This window comes from Macaca fascicularis, chromosome 6, assembly GCF_037993035.2.
Source record: "Macaca fascicularis isolate 582-1 chromosome 6, T2T-MFA8v1.1".
NCBI lineage: Eukaryota > Metazoa > Chordata > Mammalia > Primates > Cercopithecidae > Macaca > Macaca fascicularis.
In genome coordinates this window covers 62,924,071-62,938,569 of record NC_088380.1, presented here as the reverse complement: position 1 = coordinate 62,938,569, position 14,499 = coordinate 62,924,071, and positions in this window count along the sequence as shown.

Below are 14,499 nucleotides of genomic sequence, written 5' to 3'. Positions count from 1 at the left end.
GGTAATTTAAGAGTTTATTATAAATAAAATCCACAATTTCTAGATAACAAGTTGGTAAAATGCCAGACACTTAAACCTAGAGTTTTGGGATATTCTCCTCTTTATCAACATTGACTGACTTATGGATGAGTTCAATGAAGAAACAGCCCATTTCACAACGTTACGTTTTAGAATCAAAGAATGTCATCTACATAGGTAATGCGATTAACATGTTATTCATGTATCACTAGCCTGGCTCATCAACCAAGTTATTTAGAGAACTTTATATAAATATAGGGTCCCTGGCCCTGGGCTCAGAAGGTCTGGTTCAGTTGGTCTAGAATGAGCACTAAAAATCCAAATGCACAGCCAACTAGAGGAATCACAGCTCCACGGAATTCAAAATCCCAGCACATTACAGGCTCCATGGACTGGAAAGCACTCCAGACATTCGCTTCATCCATCTTCCTCCGAGGATGAGACAGCACTGAAGCAGACTTCTCAGATGAATTTCATACCTTTGTAAATGATTTTCATTCTCCCTCTGTGATGCCTCCTGAGTAGCAATATAAAGCCGGGGCTGTATCACAATCCCCTGCACACTGTTGTTATTTCCCAATCACAGGTAATATTTTTCTGAAAGCATGACTGATCCAAAGCCAGTTCTACTCTTCTTTCCTAACATATAAATGTGCTTAATTTTCAATAGTGAGCTACAGTAATCCTAGGATACAGGTTGAACTATATCCTATCTAGATATGCAGTTCACAATTCTGTAATACAGAGGCCCTAAATATGAGTATTACATTATCCAGGCAATCAAAGGATAATCCTTTGGATGACAAGGACGTTGCCACATTTATTCACTCATTACACAATTATTAATTCAATGTCTTATGCCAGAATGTGCTTAAAGAACAAGTTGTACTAAACCCAAAAACTTTTCTTAGGTGTCTCTGGCAGCATTATGATCACTAATTACTGGGGTTGGTATGGTGATCAATTCTTATTTTGAATACTTCTATTGGACTGTTCCAGAAACTCATTTTTAAAATGTAAAACAAAAATGTTCACAATTTTAAAGGCTCATTTCAAAAGGATCCTTCAAAGTCTAGAGAAAGATCCCCTCTTCCAAAAAAAAATGACAACTCCTCCCTTGAATCCCTACTGTATTGTTTACATGCATACAGCCTCACAAACACATTGCAAATATGTGTCCTCCATTCCCACCCCCAACATCATCAATATGCACCTGAGGGACAGAAATAGGGACAGCATTTATTCCCTCTTTGAATCCTCCAGGCTTTTCCTAGTGCCAGGCACATCACATTGATAAACATGGTTTGAATTAACAAGTTAGTGAGTTCATGGATTCTGATGTACCTTGTGAACCCAGTTCTGCACTGCCTATTTTTTACCCATCTATTCTCAGCTCCTGGTCTGTTAGCATCTGTTCCTAGTCTGTTAGCATCTGTTTTGTTGGTAGTATATTTCCTCTGAAGCATATTTTCTCTTTTTTATTTCTTCCTCTCTTTTCTTTCCTTTTCCATCCACTTCTCCCATGTTTCTCAACATGTAGAGCTAGATTTTATTTTTTCCCCATCATAATGTTATTTATTCCATAGTCAAAATTATCGCTAACATCATTTTTTAACAAGACATGGGGTTTTATTAAGGGCTTACATATAGGAAAGAGAGTCCAGCAGCAGTGGGCTAGACAGGAGAACTGCCTTACATACAGAAGTGGTCCAGTGGTGGCAGGCTGGAGAAGATACCCACCTTCCATATGGTCTAGTGGTGGCGGACTCGACAACATAACCACACAGCCCAGACTAACAGCATTTTAATACCACTCATTTATCTTGATTAACCCTGATCATCTCATGTAGTTTCTTTATTTTAACTTTTATTTTAGAGTCAGAGGGTACATGCCTCTGACACAGGTTTGTTACCTGGATATGTTACATGATGCTGAGATTTGGGGTACAAATTAGCCCATCACCCACGTACTGAGCATAGTACCCAATAGTTTTTCAACCTTTGTATCCCTTCCCCGCTCCAGTAGACCCCAGTTTCTATTGTTGCCACCTTTATGTCCATGAGTACCCAATGGTTAGCTTCCACTTATAAGTGAGAACATGAAGTATCCAGTTTTCTGTTTCTACATTAATTTGCTTAGGATAATGGCCTCCAGCAGAGCTGGGTTTTAATAGTCTTTTGCTTGTCCATTAAAGTTTGCTATTATTCTGATTGGTCAAAGTATCACCAACTTCATCTTTTGGAACATGTGCCATCTATGTGGCTGCTGAAATTTAGAAGAAAGAAAGAAAGAGAAAGATTTAGAGAGAGAGAGGGAGAGAAATGAAAGAAAAAGGGAGAAAAAGAAAGGCTTTCACAGAGTACAGTAGTATATTCAGCTCTTTTAATCTATCTTTAATCTATCGGCATTCTTGCTGATATTTTTCTCTTTTTGCTAAGCTCCAATTACTCTAGAGTTGACAGTTTCAGATATGTGACCCTAACAATTCAGACATTATAATACATTTAAAAGTGTGCCTTTCTGGTAACTATTCATAGCCTCCTTCCAGAGTTTACAAAAGATTCCTTTCAAAAAATGTTTGAAGTTAGGAACTAAGCATGTGGTTTGCCCAATACTGCTTCCAGATGTTGATAAGTACAGTTGGAATGTCTTTAAAGATATATATGTACATATCAGTAGACAGACTTCTCATTAAAACTAATTTATACTTTAAGACTTCCTTTTTAAATGTAAAAGGAACTGTTTGAGTTATAACTGTCATTAAAAAAAAAAAAACTAATCCCATAAGTAATGAAGACTCTAGAGCCTCCTCAAGTTTTCCTGCTTTGTTTTTCATCCTATTCCTCTGATGTCCTAATCACCTTATAATTTTAAGTTCAGTTATATCTCTTCAACAGATGTTCCAGTATGATATGATGACAGAAATTTTATCTAGACAACACCATAACACTGCTTTAAAAATGGAAAAATCTTATTTAGTTGGCTATTTGACAATATATGTTAAAAGGTAAGTTATTCTCTCAGGAATTGGGAATGAGACATTCATAATCACATGTATACTAAATGACACTGTCTGGTTCAAAAGGAGCAGAAACAGAGCCGACCCAGCAAGAAGGATGAAAGCTTCTACTCATGTCCCCTTTGTGGGTGTATTCCAGTTAAGAAAACTTTTCTTAGCCATTTTATAAGTCGAGAGGGAACAGGCAAAGCCAGACACCAATATGATATTTTAACATGGCTCCTTCTCACACCGCATAATCTCTGTGACCCGCTCAAATGTCCCTAAATGTCAGCCTTTCTTGTAGCAGAGAAATACTGGGTTGATGCAAAAGTAACTGTGATTTTTGCCATGAAAAATAATGTAGCTACTCGATATTGTTTTTTTTTTTTTTTTTTTTTTTTCCATAGTTGGCTGTCAAAGGAAAAGCTGGCCTCAGCAGTAAAGACAAAGTCATGTTCTTTGGTGGAAATGCTGGGATCTTCTAAGGCAGCACAGCGTATTCATAATGGAAGTTTTCCACAGAAATATAAAGTTTTTTTTAAAATCTTGAATTACTCTGGTAATTTAAGAGCTCATTACATGTGAAATCTATGATTTCTAGATAATGAGTTGGTAAAATGTCAGAAGAAATGTAGAACACATCCTTATTTTTTATGAAAATGGCATTTATTCAATGATGAGAATCAAAACATTATATCTTTGGCTAAATTAGCCAATTTTATCAAAATGGAAGAAATTATAAGCAGTAAAATAAAGACAAAATGTACAATTTTAAAATTTTGATGGACTCAGAGAAACAAAAGTTGATGTAGAGAAAGGAAATTTCATCAATGAAAAAGATGGTAAAATACCAATTAGAAAGAAAATTCTTGTGCTACCAAACTCCAGATCTTATTCCTTCTATCTAACTGTACCTTTGTACTCACTAACCATCCCCTCTTTATCTGCACTCCTTCCTTCCACCCTTCCCAGCCGCTGGTAACCATCATTCTACTATCTCATGAGTTCTAGCTTCCACACATGAGTGAGAACATGCAATATAGTTAAGGGTAATTTATCGTATATCTCAAAATAACTAAAAGAGTGGAATTGGAATGTTCCTGACACAAAGAAATGATAACTGCTTGAAGTGATAGATACCTCAATTACTCTGATTTGATCATTATACATTAAATGCTTGTATCAAAATATTACATGTACCCCATAAAAATGTATTACTATTATGCATCCCTGATAATTAAAAATGCTTTCTTAAGTCTTTATTTTTACCTGATCTCAGTAACACTTACTCATTACTTTCATATTTGAGTCACTGTAGCCAAAATCTGTAGCCAGTCTGCTTGACTGCTCCTCAAATATTGCCCCCACAAAGGAATTATTTCCATTCATAGGGTCAAGTATGTAGGATGAATATAGTAGATACTGAATGATACATTTTTGTTTTTGTCTTGATTTTTAGCTAACCAGCAACTTAATGCTCTTTTTATTGAACAGGAATTTCCTTTAATTCCCTTTCATGTGAACCTTGATGGGAGGCAAGCTCCTGAGTTGTACTTGTTCATTATCAGCTAGAACTTAGGCTCAGCCTATCAGATACTCTATTCTGAGATTTTCAATACTTAGAATCTGACAAAGTGATGCAAATTTGCAAGAACTGTTGAGAAATTACTCATGCGTTTTGTGACACAGGAACTCATCAGTGACAATGGCGTGCTCCCGTAATAGAGTCCGAAACAGACTATTGCCTTGGCACAACTTAAGCTAATTTTCTTTTCGGTTTCTCTCCATTTCCCAAGAATGGAATCTGTGAGCTATTCACTATTCTTTCAAAACTATTTTTTCCTGCTTGAGCTATCTAAAGGCAATTTCTGCTGCATGCAATTAAGTATGTTGACTAAACATATTTTTGTACCAGGGAATGGAATTGTATATAACAGACCCTTAAAGAATTGGGCAATTTTAGGTTTGGTCATCTGGCTCAATTCAGGCTAACGCAGTTAAAAAAAAAAAACCTACTAGCATTCAGTAAGGGGAATCTTATAGCTCATGGCAAACAGGAGAGAAATTGCTCATTAAAATATCTCCTGGGATCACTTAAAATAAAACACTTTTGGGGGGCAAGGCTGTGGGGAAAGAAGCTTTCACTGTCATTGAACAGTATAAAGGATATGAGTAATTTCATGTTGAAGGACAGATGGCTGCCTTCACTGACTCCAGCCAGCTTAAAAGAGAGTATAACAAAGTTAAATTCCTACACATATCTCAAAGCATACACTGAGCTAAAAGAATCTTTTATCTCTTAGAGACATAGGATTGAGTACCTAAAAAACAAATTTCATTGATTGAATTCACAGATTCACTAGGACTTTCATTTTAAATGTAGGGCAAAGATGGAAAAGATTGAGACCCCAAGAACCAGAGTGGCTATTTAGGAGAAACTGAGAACCTGGAGATCCCGAACATCCAGCCCTGCCCCTTTGAAGCCAAAGCAGCCTCTTTTTCCTTGTATGATGAAAGCTTTATCATTTGGTTGTGCACCTAAAACAGCCTTACCTAATGGAAGGTCCTGAAAACAAAAAGCTAATTTTAACAGTTAGGATCCTTGTATGTAAAACAGAGAATACTCAGAGGGTTTTAACTGAAGAAAATTTAATTAAAGACTGTTTACAGAGGTCTAGGCAGGATTAAGGAATCAATAAGGTATGATGAGACATCCAGGGCTAACAACAGCAAGAATCCATTATTATCACTAAGCTTGAAGGATTAAGAAAAAGAAGAGGTATGATCATAGCCCAGCAAAAATGTCAAGGAAGAGGAGCTATGGCCATAAAGGAATACAGTCCCAGCCAGGACCCTGGCAAAAGAAAAACAAGGAAGAGAAAATAAAAACCCTGACCTCTCCCCTCCTTCACTCCCCAACAACTTCACTGGGGTCTCCCATTGGTCTAAACCAGTAAGAAGCCAGAGATCAAGGGAAGCCAGGTGATACAGTTCTTAGAGGTCAGCACACAAAAGGACAGAGCAAAGCAGGGTCTTTATTTGCAGTCATGCAAACAATGGACAGGTCTGGAAAAATATAAGAGGTATCTTGTAAGCTAAATCTGGTGGTAATTCAAAATGTGGCTATTATTCTATACATAGATTTTATTTGCTACTTATGGAAGCAAATAAGTAAATTCCCTGTAACTATTAACATGGTTAATAGTTTTTCTCTGAGATAAAAAAATAATCTTTTAGTAATTAGCTTTTACCCTGTATGGACATAGATAACTTTACCATCTTGCTGCAGTTTTAAGACAACTGCCCAATTCGTAGTACAATTCAGTGTTCAGTGACTGTCTCATAATGCCAGAGGGCATCACAGTGGTTTACATCAATATTTTGGAATCTATAGAGCAGAATGCATTATGTAACCTCAGCAAATCTTACTAAGAGTGCAAGGGATAAATCTCACAAAAATACAAAACAAGGGTTTTACTTCAGGAAACTATTTTTTTGAGGGAGGAGGATAGAGATTAGGAAATATTTTTAGACTATATGCTCCAAATAACAAGATGCTATCACCTTTGAGTGATAATTTCTCCAATGGATTTAGGCTACCTTGAAAGCCATTCTGCGACTTGACCCTTACAACCCAGTAAATACAAAATTTCTCAACAATTCTGTGGTAGGTGGAGTTACTTAATAGAGTTGGGAAGCATCCCCTAGGGCAGGAGTTCAGCAGCATCCCTTAGGGCAGGGGTCCCCAAACCATGGGCCACAGTACTACTCTGTGGCCTGTTAGGAAGCCGGCTGCACTGCAGGAGGTGAGCGGTGGGCTAGTGAAGCTTCATCTGTATTTACAGCTGCTCCCCATCGCTCATATTTTCACCTGAGCTCCACCTCCTGTCAGATCAGCGGTGGCATTCGATTCATAGGAAGGTGAACCCTGTTGTGAACTGCGCCTGTAAGGGATCTATGTTGCATGCTCCTTAGCTCCTTATGAGAATCTAGTTCCTGATGATTTTTCAGTGATTCCCATCACTCCCAGATGGGACCATCTAGTTGCAGAAAAATGAGCTCAGAACTCCCACTGACTCTACATTATGGTAAGTTGTATAATCATTTCATTATACATTACAATGTCATAATAATAGAAATAAAGTGCACAATAAATGTAAAGTGATTGGGTCATCCCGAAACCACCCCCCACCTCCCAATCCATGGAAAAATTGTCTTCCACAAAATCGTGGTGCCAAAAAGTTTGGGGAGTACTGCCCTACGGCTTTAAAGCAACACATTGCCTGTTTCAACAAACAACTCTACTTCTCTTAAGAACGAGTTCTTGGGCCGGGTGCGGTGTCTCACACTTTGGGAGAGATCCCAGCACTTTGGGAGGTGGAGGTGGGTGGATCACAAGGTCAGGAGTTCGAGACCAGCCTGACCAAAATGGTGAAACCCCGTCTCTACTAAAAATACAAAAATTAGCTGGGCATGGTGGCACGCACCTGTAATCTCAGCTACTCAGAAGGCTGAGGCAGGAGAATCGCTTGAACCCAGGAGGCAGAGGTTGCAGTGAGCGAAGATTGTGCCACTGCACTCCAGCCTGGGCAACAGAGCAAGACTCTGTCCCAAAAACAAAAGAAAACAAACAAACAAAACAAGTTCTTGAATTGCTATTGCGTATGGGTAGAGACAGAATATGTCATCTTAACATGTAACTTGCAACCTGAGCTACTTATTAAAAACTGGTTCACCAGTCATAAAAATTACCATGCCAGCAGCACTCCATAATCAGGTAGTACTATATTCAGGTTGAGACTGACTCAATTCTGAAGGTATAAATAAGTTGCACAGACAGATTGCTCACACCTAACCCACGTAAGTCCCCATTTTTTACTGGTAGGTCCCCGGGGTAGTGTATGTTTCCGGGAATTAATGTTAACTTAGAACCAGTATCCATCAATCTCTGAAACATATGCCTATAGTATACAGTTACCCTTGTAAATGGTGCAGGGTATTCATATTTAAATTCACGTATGCATCTTCATGAGGAGTTGCCTATAATCAGTTGTCTAAGGAGTTAAAAAAAAAAAAAAGCGAGCTAGACTTACAGAGAGCTGCCAGCAACCAGAAACGGGCTCTGCAGTGTTCAAACCCGGCCACAGGAATAGGCCAGGAGAGTAGAGAAGGGGGTCATCCTAGCAGGCAGATCTGCAATCAGAGCAGGTTTTGTTACCACTTTAACTTTGAGGTAAGAATTTACATTCATTTCAGGGCAGTGGCTAACAAATAAAAGCAATAAAATTGAGGATGATTGACAAAGAAACTTCAGGGGGAGACATGAAGGAGAACTCAGAAAAGGAAGGAGTATTCATATCTAATGTGAACGCATTCTCAACAGCCCTTACTGTAGAGGAGACTAAATAATCACATCAACCTACTGCAGGATTGTCAGTCTTCTTTCCCAGATGTTCAAGTGCCTGAGCAGTGAGTTCATAAATAAAGAAGCCTCCACAGAAGAGGGCAGAATATGCAGAGGACCTACACCACAGGCTCACACTGCCCAAGGCTACTCTGGCTGCTTCCATGGCTGAGTGCCCGCTTTGCTAACATAAGCAACCAGCCCTAAGCCCTGAAAAGTGACATACCCCAGAGGAGCCAGCCAGAGCCCTGATGGCATGTTGATTACATTGCACCTTTTCCATTGTGGATGAAACACTGGAATAAAAAGTGGATTTGAATTTGCCTTCTCCGCCAATCTTGCTTGCTACTATTGCTGCCTAGCAAGAACTCACATTATAGTAAAAAATGCAGGTCAGAGGGTTGGACATTAAAGAGCTTCAGTGTCTAGTCAGGTACCATACCACCCTGAAGTAACTGGCCTTAAAGAAGAATGGAATGTTGTACTGAAGAATCAGCCACAATGCCACTTAGGAAACAACTCTTGAAAGGCTGGGGTGCTGTCCCCCGGGATGCAGTACATACACTGATCCAGTGAGCAAGAAATGGTGTTTTCCCATGACTGGAATACATGGACCTTGCAATGGAAAAATAGAAGTTGGGGAAATACCCCTCATTATTACAGCTAATGACTCCCTTGCAATTGTATTTATCATCCCCATAGCTCTGCACTCTGGTAGTTTAAAGCAGAAGTTGGCAACCTTTTTCTGCAAAGGCCTGGATAGTAACTATTTTAGGCACTGCAGGGCATGCAGTCTCTGTCACAATCACTCTGCCACTATAGCTTGGAAATGGCCATAGGCAATATGTAAATAAATAAATGTGACTATGCTCCAATAAAACATTTATCTACAAAAACAGGTGACAGGCCTATGGGCCATCGTTTCCTAAATCTTGGTCAGAGGAGGAATACTTCTACAAGTGAACATAAAGATTCTTTCATTTCATTGTAAACTAAAACCATCCCCTGGCCATTTTTAGCTCCCCTACCAGTGGACAAACTGGCATAAAAGGAAATTACTATTGGCATAAATAACTGATCCTGACAATAAAGAAGTTTGCTGCTTCATTATGGAGACAAGAATGAATATGGATAAGGTCTAGAAAATCTCCTGGAGTACCACTTACATAACTATGTTCAGAGATAAAATTAACCAAAGAAACTATAATTTCATATAGACAGAGCACGAAGGCTCAAGTTCTTTGGTGGTGAAGGATCATCCCACCAGGTAAAGTAAGACCAACAGCTGAGTTGCCCCTCAAGGGTTTCCTTTGGGAAGAAAAAGTAATGAGTTCCAGATTCAAAATGTTGTTTCAGGGTCCAGAAAGATATTGGTTGGTATATACCTGGTACAGCAAGAAGGTAGAGATAGAGGCTATAGTCCTCTTTCCTGCAACTCAAAAAAGACATCTAGACAGAATTGTCTGCTAATGTAAAACAACTGGGACTGGCAGACGAGAGGCAGAGAAGAAGACACCCCAAGTCAACCAGAAAGCAAACACAGCGCTTACGTGGTGGAGTAAATCAACACATTCAAAATCACAGCATAAAGGTGCTGAGGTGGAGAGGGAGGCAGTATGTTTACCTTCATGACCATTGTTTCATTAATTGTGATTAATATGCTCTATGCTAAGAAGATTAAGAATACTAAAGAACAGTAAGCAATGTGTTTGTTCTCATCAGATTGCTCTGGATGAGAATACAAGACATAAGGACGTAAAAAAAATAAATTAATTAAAATGAAGACAACTGTACAAGTGATATTAGGAAGTACATAAAATTTCTAGTGATAAATTCCACGATGCAATGACCTCTACGAAAGAACAACCAGCTTTGCTGGTGACTGTTGGAGCAGGAGCTGGTGCTCATTGGAGCAGGAGCTGGTGCTCTTGTGTACACATGCTTTATTTTCATCAAGCCATTTAGGGTCTCATGAAGGTGATCTAATCAAGGTGGTTCTTTTTTTTTTTAGAGATGGATTATGTTGACCAGGCTGGTCTCCAACTCTTGGCCTCAAGTGATCTGTTTCAGCCTCCCAAAGCGCTGGGAATACAGGCATGAGCCACTGCACCCGGCCTAATTAAGGTGGTTCTAACAGCTCCTGGAACACTAATGTGTGGTTATTTTTAGAGGACCGAGAAGCCTATTTGAAACAATTTTGCGGGGCGGGCGGGAGGGTTAGGGCTGTGATAAATTGTAATGGACCCAAGAGAGAGCCAGTGTTATGACTTCTGGACTGGAAGTATCACAGAAGACTTCTAGACAGAAGTGAGTTACACTTTGAAGGGAATGTTGCAGTCCTCTTCATTCTGTGTTTAGCAGCTACATTTTTTTAAAAAATGGTAAAAACAAGGCATTATCCAGATGAGAACCAGATGTAGTTTAGAATCAGTAGGTCAGCAAAGCATAAAGAATATGGATTGCTGATGAAGCTGGATCCGGGAAAATCAAAATTGAAATTCAAGATCCTTTCTTTTCAGACCCTAAATGTCTGAGGGGAGCAGGTAATACTAGGCTAAGAGAAAGAAATTGTCACCAGCAAAAAGAAAGAGAAAGCAGAAGCCCAAGAATTAACGTGATCCACAACAGGGTAGCCTTGTACTTAGTGGCACGCTCAAGAGAGAGATCAGGCTGTGTGTGGGTGGCAGGGAGTCAACTGTATATTATCTTTCAGGTAACTTGAGTGTTAAGGAGTGGCAGGAGGTCTTGCTCACTGCAGTAAGAACCTACAGCATCATCCAACGATTAATATAGGTAAGTTGTTCAATGCGGCACATTTCCCAGGCTTTTAGTTTGAGGACCTGTACCCAGAGAAGAATGACTGTGGCCTGAGAGTAATATGCTTCACGTGGATTTCCTTAGGCATGTGGAATAGAATTTCAGTTGAAAGTGAACATTTGCTTGGAACTTTTAAAGTTTCAACCACTCACATTGGTGGAATCTGTTCTCTTTGAAAATGTGAGAAATGTTTGCCATTTGAAATTTTTATTTCCAGACCCAGAAATATTAAGGTTTACAGCTTTAGAAAAGAAACACATGCTTTAAAATGTGATGAAATATCAAGCCATTCCAGGGAATATGCTTAAGTAACCTTATATGAATCCAACAAGACTTAAGAGTATAGATAACTTGGAGAAGTCATCCTCTTCCAAAGGAAAATCTGCAGCATTTCCACCAATTCTTTTAATATTAACCCATTACACATTGCCATAAATAGTATAATAAAATATAACATATGTAGCTATATTTGATTTATTCCAGGAAATAAAGAAGAATGGTATAAAGAAACACTCTGTACAGTATTTCTAGAAAGACTAACAGGACTACCTATTTAAAAATCCAAATCTAATAAAACTAATAATGAACTCTTCATTGCTAGGCTTCAATTTAAAGACAAAAGAGACTGAGCACTTTAAATTGAGAAGAAAAACTAATTCCGTGGAAATTGTATAAAGTAGGTTGACACTATATAAAACTCTTGAGTTTTAGATAAAAGTGCTCAAGTCGGGTCAACATTATCTTTTTTAATTCTTCAAGTACAGACAGTTTCAGGAAAAAATGATCTAGTCTTTGCTCCTGGATTTATGATGGAACTTCCACTTCTTATATTTGCCAAATGATTTGAATAATCTCATCACAATACTTTCTTGGAAATTACGGACAGGGACACATTGTGTCTCTCAGTCAATATATATGAGTCCATATATGCATCTGTCCAATCTACCAAGACATTCCATGTCCTTGGCTGTAATAATAAAATGACAACTAGAAAAGAGAATAATGAAATTAACTTCTGGTGGTTTCTCTAATCCCCCATATGGGGTGTGCACACAAATATGATGCCCTGCACAGAGTCCAGGATTAATTAGACCACAGGACTGATGGGTGCTGTGACATGAGGAACGCGTCTTGAGCATCTGTGAGGTTATAGACTTAACTGTTTCTTCACAAATTAGATTTCATTACTTATTCATATAAAAGCTACTCCCTGAGTAAAATTTTCTTTTATTTTTTCAATTCTCTTTTGAATCACCTTGCATTTTCCAACCAGCTAATGTGGTAAGCATTTATGGGAGAGGAAATTTTTTAAAAATGAACAGAGCTATTGCTTCTTTCTTCTTTCTAAACGGTTCCCAGGATATCAATACTTCCACAACCCGGGTCCCAGGGACAGCATTGTCCACTGGTGGACTTGTCACTTTCTGACCTCCTTCCACATCTCTGTTCCCTCTTGTTGGACACCCTTTCCCACCTCAGATATCACCTTCAGTCGGTCAGTGCATTTTCCACAATCACCACCAGTTCCAAAGCAATCGTCCACTCCCATCAACTCAACCCTCATTTACTATCTTTTCCAATTCCTCATCTTTAAAAAGAAAATATTTTGGAGCTGCTAAAAATTCCAGCTTTTTTGTTAAAATATCTAACTGACAAAGATTGTATATATTCAATGTGTACAACATGATGATTTGATATACCTCCATTTGAAGTCGAAGCAGTAGACAATTGGTTTATTACAGAGTCCTGACTACTAGGCTACCCACGAAAACCTGTTTGGTTTCAGCTTAAAAGTTAGAATTTCAAAATATTACTCAAATAACCAAAATGTTTCCCAGGCTTAAGCCATCTTTGTGATTGCTTTGAAAAACTGGTCCTGCTTTGTGTTTATAGATGGAGCTGCTGAGACTTGAGTGTGTAGCGTGTACTCTCCAGATCTGGTCTACTCTCACTAGTCATTACCAATTCTTTTTATCTTAAAAGAGGCCAGTTGTCACATTATGGAGAAGGTCATGGTATTTCAAAAGAAGTGTAAGCTCATTATAAGAAACGCAGCTTGTAAAATTTCTTCTTTTTTATAGCAATCAAACGGGTTATGCATATTCTTACGCATACAGATATTTAGCAGCTATTGAACACCTAATGATAACAGAAAGACGTAGCCAACAATGTACGCGCAATTCAACTGTTGCAGTCAGTACCTTATGGAAGAGGTAACTGGGTCCTCGTCAGGGTAAAGTGGGAGCAATGACCCACTTGTTAGCTGACTGCACAGAGGCTGCCTCTGTGTCTTTCTGGGGTTAACAGTCCTCAGTTTCATCAAGCTCCTGAGTTCCTTAATTCTTTTATTGCAAATCCCCAAATCTTAGGGTTAATTCGCACAGTGAGATGTATTCATATCATAAAGGAATTTCATTTTGAAATCCTTATGGCCAAGCCTTGCTTCTTGCAGGAAAAGTATCTTGGATTCTCTCCGCAGGTGAGCGTCCCAGAGGAAAGTTAATAATAAGAAAGCCTGTAGCACAGCTGCCACACACATGAAATGCTTTATGGAGACTTGACTCAAGGCTAAGCATGGCATGAAGCTATTCAAGACAGAGAGTTGTGTGCAGTCAACTAATCAGTTTTCCCAGTTAAGGCAAGGCCCTCAGAAGCCACCAGCCTGGCCTGTCACCTGGGCCTCTTACACAGATGCCTGTCTGCCTGGCTTACTGGCACGTCCACAGGACAGAGGCTCTCTTCTCCACTAAAATATTGGAGAGCATATTGGGACTTCTCAAAATCTAAGTCCAAAAACTGAGGCTACAGTGTGTGTTACTGGGAATTGGTAAATGATTTGAGCTCATCAGAAAAATTTTAAAAAGCATCCCAAGAGCAGTGGAATTGAGGCTTTGATTTCTTTTTTCTTTTTTCTTTGAATTAATAATTTCTGAAATATATTTTATCTTTACACTAAGATGGTATTTTTTTAACTTTCGTTTTGGACTCAGAGTTACATGTGCAGGTTTGTTATGTAGGTAAACTCATGTCACGGGGATTTGGTGTACAGATTATTTTGCACCCAGGTACTAAGCATAGCATAGTAAACGATAGTTACTTTTCCTGATGCTCTCCCTCCTCCTACTATCCTCCCTCAAGGAGGCCCCAGCATCTGTTGTTCCCCTCTTTGTGCCCATTGGTTCTCATCATTTAGCTCTCACTTGTAAGTGAGAACATGTGTATTTGCTTTTCTGTTCCTGCATTAGTTTGCCAAGTAGG